Below are 16890 nucleotides of genomic sequence, written 5' to 3'. Positions count from 1 at the left end.
GCATGTATAACCCAACTGTTACTAATTTTTCAGTCTGGGTTCAATCCTCTTTTCTTTAACTATTATTAATATAAATTAAAAAAAATAACATACAAAATACTAGCGACCTGTTTCGGTTCCAAAGCGGTTTTTTTAATAAAATACAGCCCATGTTACTTACTAATAAAGTAGCTTTATAATATGAAAGATTTTTTTTAAATCAGTTTTCAAGTTTACCCATTACAAAACTAAACTGAAATTGTCTTCATTATAATATTAGTTTAGATCATTAAAATTTACAATGACAAAAATAGTTCTATTTACATATTTTTTCATTATTACAAGTTCACAAAACACAATGAGGTCAAGGATTATCATATTTATTTTATTTACATTCATGAAATTGATACAGAGGTAAATTTAAGTAACAACTACTCGTACTAAAAGAGCAGTCTTTTTTTGTGTATTTACTAAGAAGACTACAAAATCAAATTGTAAACAAGACTCGGATATTTCAAATAGAACTATTTTAAATTGCAAGCAATTATTCTGCTATCACGAATACTTTCATTACGAAACTACCGTATAGGTACGTAGTTCTGGAAAATGGTGCAGGTTCGTCATGCTTAATTAAGCGAACATTAAAGCCAACGATTAGTTACGTTCGCACCCTAATCGCCAGCAAACAAATTCTAATATCACCGCACCTCACCTGCCAATAGTTACTCGCATTATTGATTTTACAATTCGACCCAGATTACGGATGTCGCTCCACTTTCCTTTAATTAGATTTATTATTATCTAATTCTATTATACTAACCCTACGTTTATTGCTACTTATTTCAGCATATCGTGCATCTGTTTCACATTTCCAAACTTCAATCAGTATAAAAATCAGCTATAGAACCAACACGGGAATAAACTGCGTCGATTGTGGAAAAAAAAAATCATAATCGGTGAAAATTGAGTAGTTCCTTTTAATTCATTTTGAAACTTGTAACTAGGCAAAGTAATTTTCGATTCCAAACATTTTAATAAAAAAAAAAAACCTAAATTGTTAAATATTTACCAATTGCAAAATATTCCATCTTATACTAAATAAACAGAAATAAAGCGGGCCATATATGTTAAAAAATCTCAGTCTAATCAAGAACCTTTTACTTTTTAAGTCAGTTGAAAATTCAGTAAAAACTTTGTAATTTTTTTAACTAAATAAATTTTTATAGCTACGTACACATAATTATTATAGATTTACATAATTTAATAATAATATTGTGCTTACACTTTAATGCAAATTGAAATACATAAGATAAGAATATATCAAAAAAACCAAAACGCTACTAAGTCGTCCAATTACTTTAATGCTAACGATAACTAAAGAATCCGAAGAAAACGCCATGTCGTTACACTGACAAATACAGAGCATCGTCGCCTTGCCAAAATATCTCCGTTCAGATACTCCCCCACAACACTGGCTTACGGCGGGAAGAAGAATAAAAAAGAAGTCCAGCGAACAAAACGTCTACACAATTCCATTTTCTCTTTCACCGACGAAGCGAGTCTTAGTAAATCAGGGTTCTGTATGCCTTTATAAACGCAATAATGAGAAGTGCTAAAGCGGCATTCAAGCGTGCGCCCCCCCCCCCCCCCCACCTAACGAGAACTGTCGATGAATCGTCCATGAACTGTCTATGAAACTCGTCAGCATGCCAACGTGCCAATAATGGCAAGAAGGATTGAAGACCTTAGCATCGCGACATGCCCATGCACATATCTACTCGTAGATGCCCCCAAAAGTGACAACTAATACGTTTTAAAAAGATCATAAGAACTACCTATCAACAACATACAGCTACAAAAATGTCAATTAGACTCCAAAAATATCAACTGCGCAATTTAATAAATACCTATCAGGTATAAAACAAAAGAGTGTCAATTGAAAGTTTTATTTACAAGAATGTTTAGAAATCGAAGTTAGGTTTCAACCCGTCTGTGTCTAGACCACACGTTGCAAAGCTTTCGCAGTGAGCTTCAAAACTTTGCTATTCTGGTGCGCTCACCTTCGAAAAAATTCAACGAATTAAAATTTCATCTTTGAGAAATTATGATAATTAAAAGCAGGTGCTGTTTTGCATTATTGTGGGGTAAGTTAACTTCGGGAGTGATAAGGTTAAGATGCCGCCCTATTTCGAGGGAATCATCGCACTGAGTTGCAAATGACGTGCTTACGTCGGTGATATCTTGTGGATCGCCCGCTAAGCCCGCACAATTCGGCGTGTTCAGCGACGCGCGGGGTGGCGCTCCCTCTAAGGAATACTGCGAAATTAGTCAATCCTATCGTAACCATCTCTAGCGGACTCAGTGAGGCTGAATAAATGAAATTGCTCAAGAAACCGTGAATAAGTGCCATCGACACTACGGGCCATTGGAATGCGATCGCACCGCGCTTTAACCCGAACGAAATCCCACGGATTCGTGATATCCAGTTGCCTTTTTAGGGTTATTAAATGAGTGGTTTAGGGAAATGTGTTGTAAAATAAATCTCATCGACGATAGGATGAAAAAATCTTGTATATGGTAAATAAGTAATGCCGGTGAAACAAGTGAGATGGGGTCATATTGTCTTCATTGAAGCCCTACGAGCGTGAAATCGTTATTCAGGATATTCATTCGAACAGATAAAAAATCCGCACTCATACAGCAGATTGCCAATAAGGCAAATGGTAGAGGAGTAGTTATCAGCTGCCGAACCGTTTATCATTTAATATATCGAATACCATTGGAACGAATTGCTAATAACACTAGAGTAAATAAGTGTTGCGTATGCTTATCTACTTATTTAAATAAAATGTGAGTGTATTTAGATCGATTTATACAAGAAATAAGTGTCATATATTACAATACTGTTAATTAATATAACAAAATACTTAAAGTACAAGAGAAAATCGTATCATGATAGAGGCTATCGATATCACAAAGAAGATTTTATTACAAATAATCATGATTTAGCATTAATGTAAAGGGTTCCTCTAGTAATCTTTTACAATTCTTAGAAAAAAGAAATTATGGCATTATATACTTAATACGTCACCATGTCAATAACAATATAGTTTACGGTTTATAAAAGACGGGAATGAATGCGATCGTTTAAGTAAATTATCATAGTATTCACCCAGCTAGTCCATATCAGCCGTTAACTGTCCGTTACTAAACATAGGGGACCTATTTGGGGACTTTTTACTTTAGCCGCAACACTTGGCAGGTGAGTTAGCGCCCGGTTAGAGTTTGGTGATACTAAAAGAAATGCTGCTAACCATCCTGCCAACCAGTTGGGACTACACGGCGAATGATCAAAACATATTATTTATTATGATTTCTAAGCATTAGTCGTAAAATTATTGTATATTATAAAATATAATATACCTAATGATTATTAGTGTGCATATACGACTATATATATGAAAGTCTTAACAAAGAATTTTCTAAAGGAATTTCTTTCTCGTTTTCACACCACAACTGTCATATAATATTTCTGTCTTCACATTACTATTAAAGATGAATACAAAATGCTTTGATAACGTATAGCATAAACTCGATGCAGCATCATCATGGTAAACGAAGCTCACCGGCAACAGAGCAGCAGTGTAAGTTGCAACAAAATCCCAGGTTACTATTCTTATTCCATATTGCATCATATTAGGGATATCCTGTAATATATTCCACTTATCAGAAACTGCATGAAATAATCTTATTGTTTAATAATAAATTAATAATTTGTAACAATTATCTAAACTATCCATTATAATCAATAGTATAGTATTTTATACGCAGTTATATAATAATATACCGACTATTTAATTATATATATATATATATATATATGAAATATGGTCTCTATATTCTATTGTATTTTATCCAGTTGTTGATATAAATTATTTTCTACTACTAAAAATACTTTCGGTAAACAAATTGTAAAACTGACGATTAACTGATAATCAATTATTAAAAATGCTATAAACGAGTACAAATAGAGTAGGTACGTGCGTCAGGGTAAAGCCTTATATGAATGAATGAATATGCTGATTAAATGAGATGGTCACCTAACCAACCATTTATTTGAGCAAAAGCGTACTTTTAAATTCTGTTTGCGCTTTTTTCACTAACCTATTTGCTATGACTAGCAATAAAACGTATGTTTCAAGAACTATTACAATTTTCACTATCATTATTATACAATTAAACGAATAATTAACTATTAGTAAATATTAAACGAAAGAAAATTATTAAATACCCATAAAAGAGATATTCTTATGTTATAAATTACTATAAACAAAACACAATAATATTATATTTTTTAAATTGGTTTTTATATACTATTACAATCAATTAAATAATGGAAATTAATAGAGCACGCGAACGAAAAATCACATAAATGATAATAAAGTAATAAACGACACTGCAATAAAGTCGCCTGACAGATACTTCTATAGAAGGAATTATTTGTAGCTATATAATCGTCTTTCAATTTTTTTATACAGACTTTTGAATTTCAAACAGTTCATTGTATTAGCGAATCCCGTAATGTTGCCTGATATGTAACTTTGTTTAGGATGAGTTTAAACCACCTACTACTAACGGACATCGAAATCGCACGCCCAACAAAACGGTTTTACGATTTCCAGCGATTAAATATGTACGTTCAAATTCAGATAATAGGTTTTTTTTTTATAAATACATTAAACAGCCTTGTATTGAACACTTTTGTTTTACTCTGATTCTCATTTAGGAAAATTATTTAATAAATTATCTTCTTTAAAAGCTCAAAATGATGTCTACTGATAAAAATATTTTTAGAATTCAAGCCAAAAATAGATAATCATGGATCCACTCAGAAATCTTGAAGTCGGCAATAATTTAAACGACCTTCTAATATCAAAATATTAAATATTGTCAAAAGTCAAAAAAAGCTTAAATAGGCACTTTTATCATTTTACGTAGTGATATAATTAATTACTAAGTGCAATTAATCTGTCGTCGACGATAATGTTCTGTGCTTATCTACGTTATCAAAAAAGCAAAGAATTAATTGTTAGGAACCCACCAAAAGTGCTAACCATCATCTGTAGGCATGAATAGATCCATGGATATGAATTAGTATTAGGATCAAGGTGTTCTACCTTCCACTCCAGCATTACTTTTACTGCTATATTCTATTGTGAATGAAACAGCAGAAATTCAGCGGCTGAGACACGAGTGAGTTAGATCGAGTATGACGGCTTTGTATAAAGTATTAAAACTAAGCTTAATCTCAGATTTTAAGTCTAAGGGGGACCTTCACTACTATTAAAATAAAAGATTTATCTTGATGATAAAGAACCATTGTCCTGAAGTGAAATTAAATAATCATTTTATTAAAACCTTCGGGCATTTATTAATCGATGTGGTCTTTCAAACCATTGGCGTCGTTCAAAGGCCAGACCGGTCAATTAATTGATTTGCTCTCTGACACCAGGATTGCGATTGCAAGACCAAAATTGTATTCTTTCTATATTGTATTTTAACTATATCTAACAATGTAATATAGATATGTACTATGATTTTATAGATAGCTATTAATCCGACAGTTGTTCATTACACCTTATATCATTAGCATCTTGATAACCAAAATCTTAAACTAAAATAATTATTAAATACATTCTACCTATAAAATCCATTCCTTTTGATATATTTTAGAAAATCAAATGATGTCGATAATTGAAAATATAAATAATACATCAATCTTTAATCAAGAAATAAACTTGGAAATATTTTACAAACTCGTCATAATCACTCAGATTTTCAAAAGTTATTTTTATGGAATATCTCTAAATTTACTAATATTTTATAATAAAATACTTATCTATTTTATGATCAGATATTTAAATAAAATACGTAGAAAATTGAGACCTTAAGGGATTTCAATTTTATAATTATGTATTCCAGAATAATCCCTTGGTATTACTAATTTTTCGGTATAATCAATCTTAATAGACTATCACAAAAGATATTGAAATTGTATTTAGTACATACAAGTAAAAGTTAGCAATGATTAAAATATATAATTAACAATTAAAGGAAATTGTTTCACACTATAAAATCATTTCAAGTCGTTTTATGTTAGAAAATATCCCGTAAATAAAACAATAATAATAACAATACAGTCAAATTGATAACTCCTTTGTACCTATTAAAACAGGTGAGGATCATTTCATAAACATAATATCCTCTCTAATATACAGTTTAATAATTTAATTTATATCTTTTCATATGTATGTCTATTGTTTAATAGAATTCCACAACGGATCATCGTCCCGTATCAGATTGTAAACACGAGGTGCGCAAGCGTGTAAATACCGTAATACCACCTGTATACTAATATTTAGAACTTGAATGTCATTCATCATAATAGTGCTTCCTCCAGAGGTCACTGATCTTATAGCATATGCATATTAATTTTTACACACATTTTTATTTATGTGAGAAATTGGTGATTCTGGAATAATCGTGTATGAAAGCGGAGGACAATCAGTCGTTACTCGGGAAATCACAAAATTATATATTTATCAACCGATTTCGAGAAGGTTCTTAATCGGTTGTATATTTTATGTCTGTTACCTCATAACTCACGCTCCTAAAACCGATTTGAAAAATTCTCTTTTTATCTGAAAGAATATACCTTATACGCTTTTTTAATAAAAACATATATTTTTTATGTACCTGTTGACTTAATATACTGCCATAAATAACGCAGGATTGAGAACTGTCGCGTGTAGTTTTTATTCATATTTCCACAAGAAGTTGTTCTCAATATCTTGCAGCTAGGCGCCTTCGTCAGTTTGGTTCCAGTGTCCAAAAATTACATAAGTTTGGAGAAAAGGTCATGTAGCAGCTATTTACAAGCCGCTTTATCAGCCCCTCATGCGCCGTCATTACGGAAGACCGTTATGCCTTCATACTCTACAATTTCTCTGCCATGTCCAATAAAAAGATTAAAATAAAATGCTCATTCATATAATACTATCAATAAAGATACAGCAAAACAAGTATTATTTATGAAAAATATACTGTGTTAAGAATTTTCCGTGACTATCAGTAGTATTCTTTAAACGATCCGACACGAATTACTACTTATTGAAATCGAAACTGGTGTTCCCACGATACGATTGTAAACAGAAATATCTATGTCTGTAATAGACTTTATCTATTATAAAACGGGCCAATGGATTAACTTCTGATTATATTTTTTAACTAACTATATCTCATTGTCTAAGGTTCGCGTGAATCATTATATACACACTTCGTGTACCAAATTTTATTAAAATCCGTTCAGTAGCTTTTGAGTAAAAGTAACAAACATCTATTCATCTATCCATCGTTACAAAACTTTCTTCGCATATATTATATTATTGATTTTTTCTATTATATCATAAAAGAACAAAATTATATTGCATTTGATTGTTTTTGTGATTGTTTCGCTTCATTATACTCTCTTGTTAATTAGTAATTATATTTGGTGAGACACACATTGATTTCTTTGAAAGAGCATTTAATTGGGGCAAAGCTGTTGAAAATAGAAAAACTATCCACTGCTCAAATATGTTAAATATATTCGATAATGCATTTTAAACACCTGTTTAAGTACATCACAGTTCTTTAAATTATTGCTCTAGATATCAGTTTTTGAAGACAAATCGTAAACTGAAAATCAATTATGTTATTAATTATTTTTAAGATAAGTAAACATCAAAATTCTTGCGCATTCCTCTATCTATACTCTATAATAACATTATAAAGAGAGGAAAAATTATTTTTTTACTTCTTTGTTTGTAATGGATAAACTGAAAACTACTTCCAACTGACTAAAAAATTCATCCCTCAAAACCATTAAACCTACAACAAGCTAATTAGCGACTAATATAGCCATATATTGTTTTCAATAATTTATTTAACCTTACGAATCCGCTAATCTCATATAAAAGCGTATAATCAAGCTTCATCATCAAACCATTATCAAAGCGAACAAACGGCATTATGAACCTTTTTCATTTTGTCTATTTTTATTTTATCCAGTCGCTTTACTCGATTCAAATCATATGATGGTCGACGTGCTTCCACTCAGTCATTCTGCACTTGCATGGCTATCCGTTATTCGTGGATTTTTGGACGATATTTGCGTCGTACAATATCAAATATCCGTAGTCAATGTAGCGTATTGGATTTATAAAAACAACTGGATGCCGTGAAACCGCAGCACCTTGGTACGCGTGATAAGAAGGGGTAACAAACGGGCTACAGATATACATGAAACCGTTTACATTTAATGGATTTATCGTTTTCATTTTAATCTGAATAAATAAAAAATAAAATATGCTCACAAATGTAACTCTTTGCGGGGTAGACAGAGGCATTTGTCAATCGTTACTGTTAAAAAGAATCAAACTTTTTCCAACTGCTCGTAACAATTAAATTATCATTTATCTTACTACACAGGTATATTGCTGAAGATGCTATTCATAGACTATTTAGAAGTTTGATATTTAGAAAGACATTTATATAATTCAAAACCCTTATCTTTCAGTTGAATTTCATTCAGGGAGACGAATTTTAATTCATGATATACTTAACCAATTATAAAATTCTAAAAAAGGTATAGAGATATAATTTTACTTTAAATATTTATAGTATTGTATATTGTACTGCCTAGGAACATGATTTTAAATATATTACCACTTTCGTTTTACATTAAAGAAGCAGAAGTTATTATTTAACAGGCGAACATGTAACCTTTATACGGTTACATATTCGCCTGTTAAGGGGAGAAATCATGCTCAACAATAGATTTATTATAATATTAACGAATAATTAAATTGCTAAGCATAACCACCATTGCAAAGTTATTACCTTGCAACTATCTCATCTTCGTTTGCAAACATTGTACTAGAAAATAGTTTCATTGAAATTAGAAATTGATTCAGTTACAAAATGTATACCATAGTTTATGCAGACATTGTATCTCGGTATAGATTACGGTTTAGTGTTTTAAACTGCAAATATTTTATTAATATAAGATGTACTTTGTTCTTTTTTTTTTATCAACCGACTTTAAAAGACGAAATTCTCAATTCGGTTGTATTTTTTTATGATTGTTATCTCATAACTCCATCAATTACGAGTATAAACCGATTTTTTTTATCTTAAACGATATACTTTCAGATTGGTCCTATAGAAATTTTATTAAAATCTGTTCAGTAGAGAAATTTTTAAATCTAAGTAACTGTTTTTACCACAATTGAAGTAGATGTTTTTATGGTACATTATCTTAATTATTATAATGAGGAGGTGTATATCAAAATTCGTTAGTTTCAAATTATCCTCAATCATCAAAAGGAAAATTTAATAATTTCCTCTAATTGGCTCGCTAGAGAGTTAAACCCAGTTTGGTATATATATGTATATTAACCAAATAGTAGTATTATCTGTTGTTATGAACCAATTTGAAAAAGTACTTCATTCCATATTATTTTTTGTATATCAAATTATGAAATACACGTTATATTCTGCTCTAATTGAGTGTGAACATTTCTCTTGTTAACGATTATATTTCCATAATTAAATCTTCATAAACATTGGAACAATCTATTGCTTATAAAGATTTGTTTATGGAATGGATAATTTGATTGGTACACCTTTCATTTCATATATTTATTGGTGTTCAAGTTTTATTGAAATTATTCTATACTCCATATAAAATTTTAATATTCAAACAAAACAGCTATTTACCTTTCTCCAAAGTCAAAACACACAATCTTGATCCACGAAACTGTTTATAAATACAAAATAGACATAACCAACTGTGGTCTGAAAGCCGCAAGTTCCGTTCAGTATCAAATGTAGATTACACTAAACTTCAAAACGTTCTCACCGTTACGGTCCACTGCTTACGAATAGGTATAACTCGTAAACCTCCATAAGTAATTATTTCTAGAACCACTACTATAATAAATGTAAAATTCGTTACGTCCAGTTGATTGACTTTGGCCCTATATAATAGGCTAAAAAGGCGGTGGTTGATGGTTTGTAATTGATAAAATCATTAGTAGCCCGGATTCGCGGCGTGTAGGAACACAAGTTAAATTTGAACGTTTTGAGGGTCAATAAATATTGTTAGTTAAGTTACTTATAGAATATACTCTCTAATTTGTGTAGTTTCCGATTATATATATATATATATATATATATATATATATATATATATATATATATATATATATATATATATATATATATATATATATATCGTATAATTTTTATGGGCTTACTGTATCTATCGTCTCCTGATACTATGGTCTCATTTTATCTGTATATATCAAACACTAGAATGAATTATAATTAAAAACATAAAAACTTCTAGTTAACTGACCTATTTCGATTTGTAAAGAAGTTAAAATCAAGCTGAGCAGGCTTTATCTGAGTTGAATGATATAATGCAATATGAGTTACCAAAAATACTAAATTACATAATGTATACTAATTATGAATAAACAATATAAATAATTACATTTCATTCACAAACGGCGTAGTAGTAACATAACATTAACATATCAACAGAAAAAATAAAGTCGATTTTAGTATATTCTTCTTTTGTAAGATCCTGTAAAAAGTGTGTTCATGTCTATATACCAACAATAAATAAACTTCCTGACTGCAGCGTTTTGTTTGCGACTATTGCAAGGGACAGTTTGCGGTCATGAATTTTCCGCATGGTTCAACCAGTTTATCCTTAAAATACACCCTCCTCCAGTCCTAAATTCTACAGCAGGTTCTAAAAACAAAAGAAATGAAAGGGACGAGTACTATCTTTATAAAAAACCCCAAGATGACCAATATTTTGTTATGACTTGTTTTTATTTGTTTAAAAACGTGCTGTTGCTGTTCCCAGCTTTCAGCTCGTTTTTTTTTTTTATTAATTATTATTAAATTTAGCATTTTAACTAGTTTAAGAGATGTCCGTTTTGTTCTCATATTTTTCTTTTTCAAGAAACTCAAGAAAAGAAAAAAAAACATTCTCATATTTTTCTTCTAATAAAAATAAATCATCAATCAAATCGGGCCAGTCGTTTTCAAGTGATGACATTTTTATTTATTTATATAGATAAAACAAAAAGAAATGGTGTTGATTGTTGTAGCTATTTATAATTTTAACTTAATCTATTTTCTTAAATAAGTACACGACTATTAATACTTTTTTCTGTCATCAGAAAAAATATTGCAAATCACTTACTACCGAACTAGATCTACGTACCTATTCCATTAGTAAATGATTCGCACGATTTTAAATTATGTTCGTTTGAGCCATCTATACTAGTTCAACGGACGTGATAGCTATTTTATTTTGTACAAACCCTTTCATAGACTAAGTTACTTAAAAATATAATCCTATTTTTTTGATTAAACTGTGTCAAAATAGAGCCAAATTCAATTATTTGATTCTATTTATACCGTTGCTTTGATTCGTTTCATTACTACCATATTCGTAATTTCTTCTGGGAGAATAATAAATTGCAAATATTTCTCAACTTTCACAAAACTTGTTCATAATAATAATACATTAATAATACTCACGTTTACTATGTTTATTAATCATCTTAATATATGTGTCAAATTTCATTCATTTCGTTAAGCTATTTATGTGACGTGTCCTACATTTTCAAATAATAATTAGCACTATTAGTAAATACCTAACAAAGATAGCATGTATGCAATTTTTTATTGGTAGAGTTATATAATCTCCATGATAAATATAGTTCTCAGTAAGAACTTGGGTAATGGTACGAACGATAAAAAATAAGAAAATGCGCTCACAACCGCAGTTATAATCTAATAGGACAGTCAGAAGTATTTAAATAATTACAATACAGTATGGCTCACGATAGTTATTATTCGGCTAAAATAACACTGTAAGTGTTACAATGTTGCATTATAGTTAAAGAAATAGAATAAATATTTGTATGAACATATAACTTTCGTTAACTGAATACCTATATGGATTAGATCAGTATTTCTCGTTATTTTGCCAGTTTGTAAATACAAAGCGAAGTATACATACAACAAAGGAACGACATACAAGACCGCCGACGTTCCCGCCCAATTCGAATTCACGTCAAGTCGACGTATCTGTAATTCAAGACGGGGCCCCCACGTATTGTTTCACCTACAACTTAAAAGTAAGCTCTTTGTTCACTCGTCATACATATTATGTTAGAATTGGCACATTCTAATTCGATTGTGACACAATAATAATTAATGTGTATCCACTCAAGTGGTACTCTAAAACATTTCTTTATTATTTTACCATAAAGGAGAACATAATACTCGACAAGTCTATTCCAATCACTTAATTTGTCCTTACATAGTATGTATATTTCCACATATAACATTTTGTTATTGAAAACTAAATCTTCAAAATAAAGTATTTTTTATAGCACTTATGTAGTTGCATTCTTACTAAAATAATTCTATACCCATTTTGAATGGCTTATTTAATCGCCAATATTATTTATAATAATCAATAATAATTATTTAAATCTTCATCAAATTATCATTTCTATTACAATGAATATAGCTAACAAATCGAGATTAAATGCCAAATATAGGTTTTTATTTGGTGCTAAAGAAAATTTTTTTCTATTGCGTTCAAAAACAAGAGATAAAATCATGGCTAAATGATTTCGTACAAAATGTAAAAAATTCTTGTATATGGTTATTTAGTTTCATGTTTTATACCTTAGCCTTCCTGAAATAGATAAAATATAGCAATCCAGAACCATCTATGTATAAAATTTCATCAATTTCGTTACTGGCCAAAAACACCTAATCATTGCTGTAAACATTCATATTTATTTTATAAATAAGAGAGAAATATTAATAACTAGCGACCCGTCCCGACTTCTTACCGGATGGTCATTTTTACATTTTGAAAAGTAACCATTAGCTAAAGACGCGACGTAAGCTTAAAAAATAGTGTAACTTCTCCCATTTTCCTAACATTTCCCTTCACTGCTCTGCTCTTATTGATCATAGCGTGATGAAAAGTAACCTGTCCAGGAGTATGAAGAATAATTATACCAAGGTTCGTTAAAATCCGTCGAGTAGGTTTTGTTTCTATAACGAACATAGAGAACACGAGACAGACAAAAATTTTACTGATTGCATTTTTGGCATCAGTATCGATCACTAATCACCCCCTGATAGTTAATTTGGAAATATATTTCATGTACAGAATTGATCTCTCTACCGATTTATTATAAGTATAGATAAGACCTCTACATTCAGTCTGGATATAAACTTATAAACAGTCTATTTCTTTTTTTTTTTTCTATTGTGGCTTATAAGAACTGAATTCAATAGGTAAAGCATTAATATAGATACAAAAATATATACGGAAATAAACTCATTTACTAGAATTAAGTAGATCTAAATCCTACTTATTTCAAGCATCACAGCTGATCGAAAGTGTTTATTCTAGTTTTCCCTTTTTTCTATTTTGGATTAGCAAATAACATTCAGATTGGTAAAAAACGAGTAACAAACGTTACAACGTTTTCTATTTATTATTTATTTGTATGCTTTTAAATATTCACTTTAATATATATTAGATTATAACAAAAATGTATTATTGTAGGCGGGAAATCCTCCAAGGGATCTCAGTCAACATTAATATATACGAAAGAGAAATTATCTTTAGAATTTGTATATAAAGCATAATATGTGTAGTGCAAAAATAATATGATAAATAAATATATATAAAAATAAATTTATACTGTTATATACCTATAACAAAAGTATATATTATTGAATAACTCAATGCTGAATTAATGCTATGAATTCTCAGTTTATTTGATAAAAACTTGATATATGTATATTATTGAGTGTTATATTTTATTTAAATGATGAAATTAGGTTGGCCTATATTTTATGGTTAAATTGTTGACTCTATTGATTTCTTTGTGAAGTAGTAAAATGTATGGTTTACTCCCATTCATTTAGATGGCGTATGAAGGTAAAACATGCACCTGATTTTAAATATTCTGGAAATACAACTGTGAAACTGTATCTAATTTAAAAGTAATAATTTGGGTATATGCCGAAACAAACATACTCGTATCTATGTTTTTTCCTACATCACGCAGAATCTACATATGTATCTATGTATATATGATATATTTAATATTACATTTTATAATTATAAATAAACTTAAGGATTGTATTTATAAAAACGAATACGTAATTGGCAATAATGGTATAATTATTATCTAAGATGCACACAACAGGGTATAGTTTTTTGATAATTAATGCAGCCTGTATTTCATAGTCATTAAAACAAGTCAGTGCTTTGTGAAGAAGTTTTGAACTTTAAACATATATCAGTTCAATATACGATTTACGTAGCGAATAAACGCAAAATGTATTGTAAGCTTAGATCTGTAAGTAGCTCTATTATTCTTTATTTTTTCAAATAAAATGCAGTTTTATGTCTTTAAAGAGTAATTTGAGAAAAACAAAAATATATTTATTTAATAAGCATAATATTGTGGTAATTTTCTTCTTTGCTTTTTATAATCTAATCTTAAATTAAAAGTAATGAGTATAAGTTTACCTACCCTGTGCCTAGAGTAAGAACTATAGATGCCTGTATTGATCTGATATTTGTAAGTAATTCCTATTTTTTATGTATGTTATATGTTGTATGTTTCTATTATGAATTATTATATTTACAATAGAACAATACAGATTAGAATACCAATTAAAATATAAATATCTTTAATATATCAAACATTATTTTATTAAGTTGTACTATAATTATTTTTATTATTACTATACCATTCTAACATTATTAATTTAAATTGAATTTATGATTTATCAAAACGCCTATTAAACCTATAGACCATCATCAAAGTATATTTATTAGTTGATACTTCGCATCCGTTCTTCATACAGAAACGAAGCCCTGTGGCGTCGTATATGTAAACCAATTTAGAGGGGATCTAATTTTCGGTGCGTTGCCTACAACGTTAACCGCTGTTGAGATGACGAACGTGGGCTACGTCCGAGATGCTACTCTTCATTTAAGAAGAGGGGGCCGAGGGGACCGCGGGAGTACATGCTGTTATGGGACAATTTGCATTTACACGAACCCAAGCACGAGACTACACCCGCACTTATCCGCCTGCCGAAATGAGGAGTTTGCCATCCCCCAACCTCTACAAGCTACAACCAAACAAGCCTTTGTTTATGTTCTACTGGATTTTTCGCCGGCCATTTGTTTTGACGGGCCATCTCTAAACATAAAGGTTCTCATCCAAAGAAATGCTTTGGGACGGTTAAATACTTTTGGCACTTTTGATTTTCTTTAATAAAAATGCTTTTATTGTTAGGTGCTTTAATTTTAATACGTGAAATATATTTCAATTCTGTTTCTGACAAGCTCTTAGTACTTACAAAGCCTTTGCGAGTTTTGAGCAATTGGCATAATACTGTGTCCAACATAATACGAACTCTTATATTTTTATTACAATATAAAAATACCTACTATTTAGATCTCAAATAAATTTGTATTATTAAATTGTATTAAAAATAATTAAATTCCAAGTATTCACAAAAATTTTATTGTATGAATTCAAGATACACTACAATAGCATAAAGAAATTGTTGAGGGGAAAGCTAACAGAGCTAAAGAACAAAGTATTACACAGCTGTCGAGCATAATCCGTTCAGGGAATCCTGGGCGACCCACTTGAGTAACCACCAATGAATCGCTCTGACAAAAGCTCGTCTACCCAAGCACAAAAGCTGATTACCGAAGCCCTCAATTTAGAGCCCGTATGCGCCTATCGACATTTCCTGCGGTACGGTGAAGCAACTTTATGCGCTATGTACTAGCGCCCATTATATTATATCTGAGCAACTCCGAATCCATCACACCAATTGCAACCACTACGATAAACGATTCCCAATTCTCTATAAAATTTTATCAGCTACAATACTGTTAAACGAATTTTGAACCCAAAACTAAGGTTGTAGACATCATATATAATATTTAGACATCATTTAAACTCACATTCGCATATCGACTATTCTTCGAATGGTGTTACTTTTTATGATATTTGAATTATACATTAATAATAATATCATCAAAAGATATATAATCTACTTAAAAAAAAATATTTAAAATTTACAATAATGGCAAATCTTAAAAATGGTGTAACGATTCTAACCACTCAAAATATCTAACGATTAAAAATTATGTCTACAAATTCTTATAAGTCATGGTATACGTTAGTTATTGAATAATTATATACGGATAATAATTTAGCAATTCAAACTGCCACTAATAGTTTAATTACATTATAGGCACAAAAATATCATGCGGGCACTCGCTCAAAGGCATATACACCTGAAAAGCTATTTGATTATAATGAACATGCCAAAATCAAATTGTTGAGTTCAAGCAACACATAAATATTCATTGCGGATACGAAACGTTCTATAACTACATCTATCACCGACATTTATAAGAGTGAAATAAAAATGAAAATCAATTTTATTGTAGGAGAAAAATAATAATAGTACACTACTTGAATATAGTAACAGAGGTAAATATTTCAGCATAGTAGATAAACTAAAACTAACCTGTAAAAATTATACATCGACTGCAAGTAACTATAGTAATATGTGGGTGAATTTGGGTGGCAAAATGTTGTAGTTTACATCAATTACAATGTAACTGTAGGGCTAAGATAGGAAAGTGGGATAAGTGCAACTTAGATATCCCTATTACAGAAATGCCAATTTAAGTGATAAGGCTGTGTAGTA

The sequence above is a fragment of the Galleria mellonella genome, unplaced genomic scaffold, assembly GCF_026898425.1.
Source record: "Galleria mellonella isolate WM207_F2 unplaced genomic scaffold, CSIRO_AGI_GalMel_v1 utg176, whole genome shotgun sequence".
In the NCBI taxonomy this organism is placed as follows: Eukaryota; Metazoa; Arthropoda; class Insecta; order Lepidoptera; family Pyralidae; genus Galleria; species Galleria mellonella.
Note: the sequence above shows the minus strand (reverse complement) of the source record.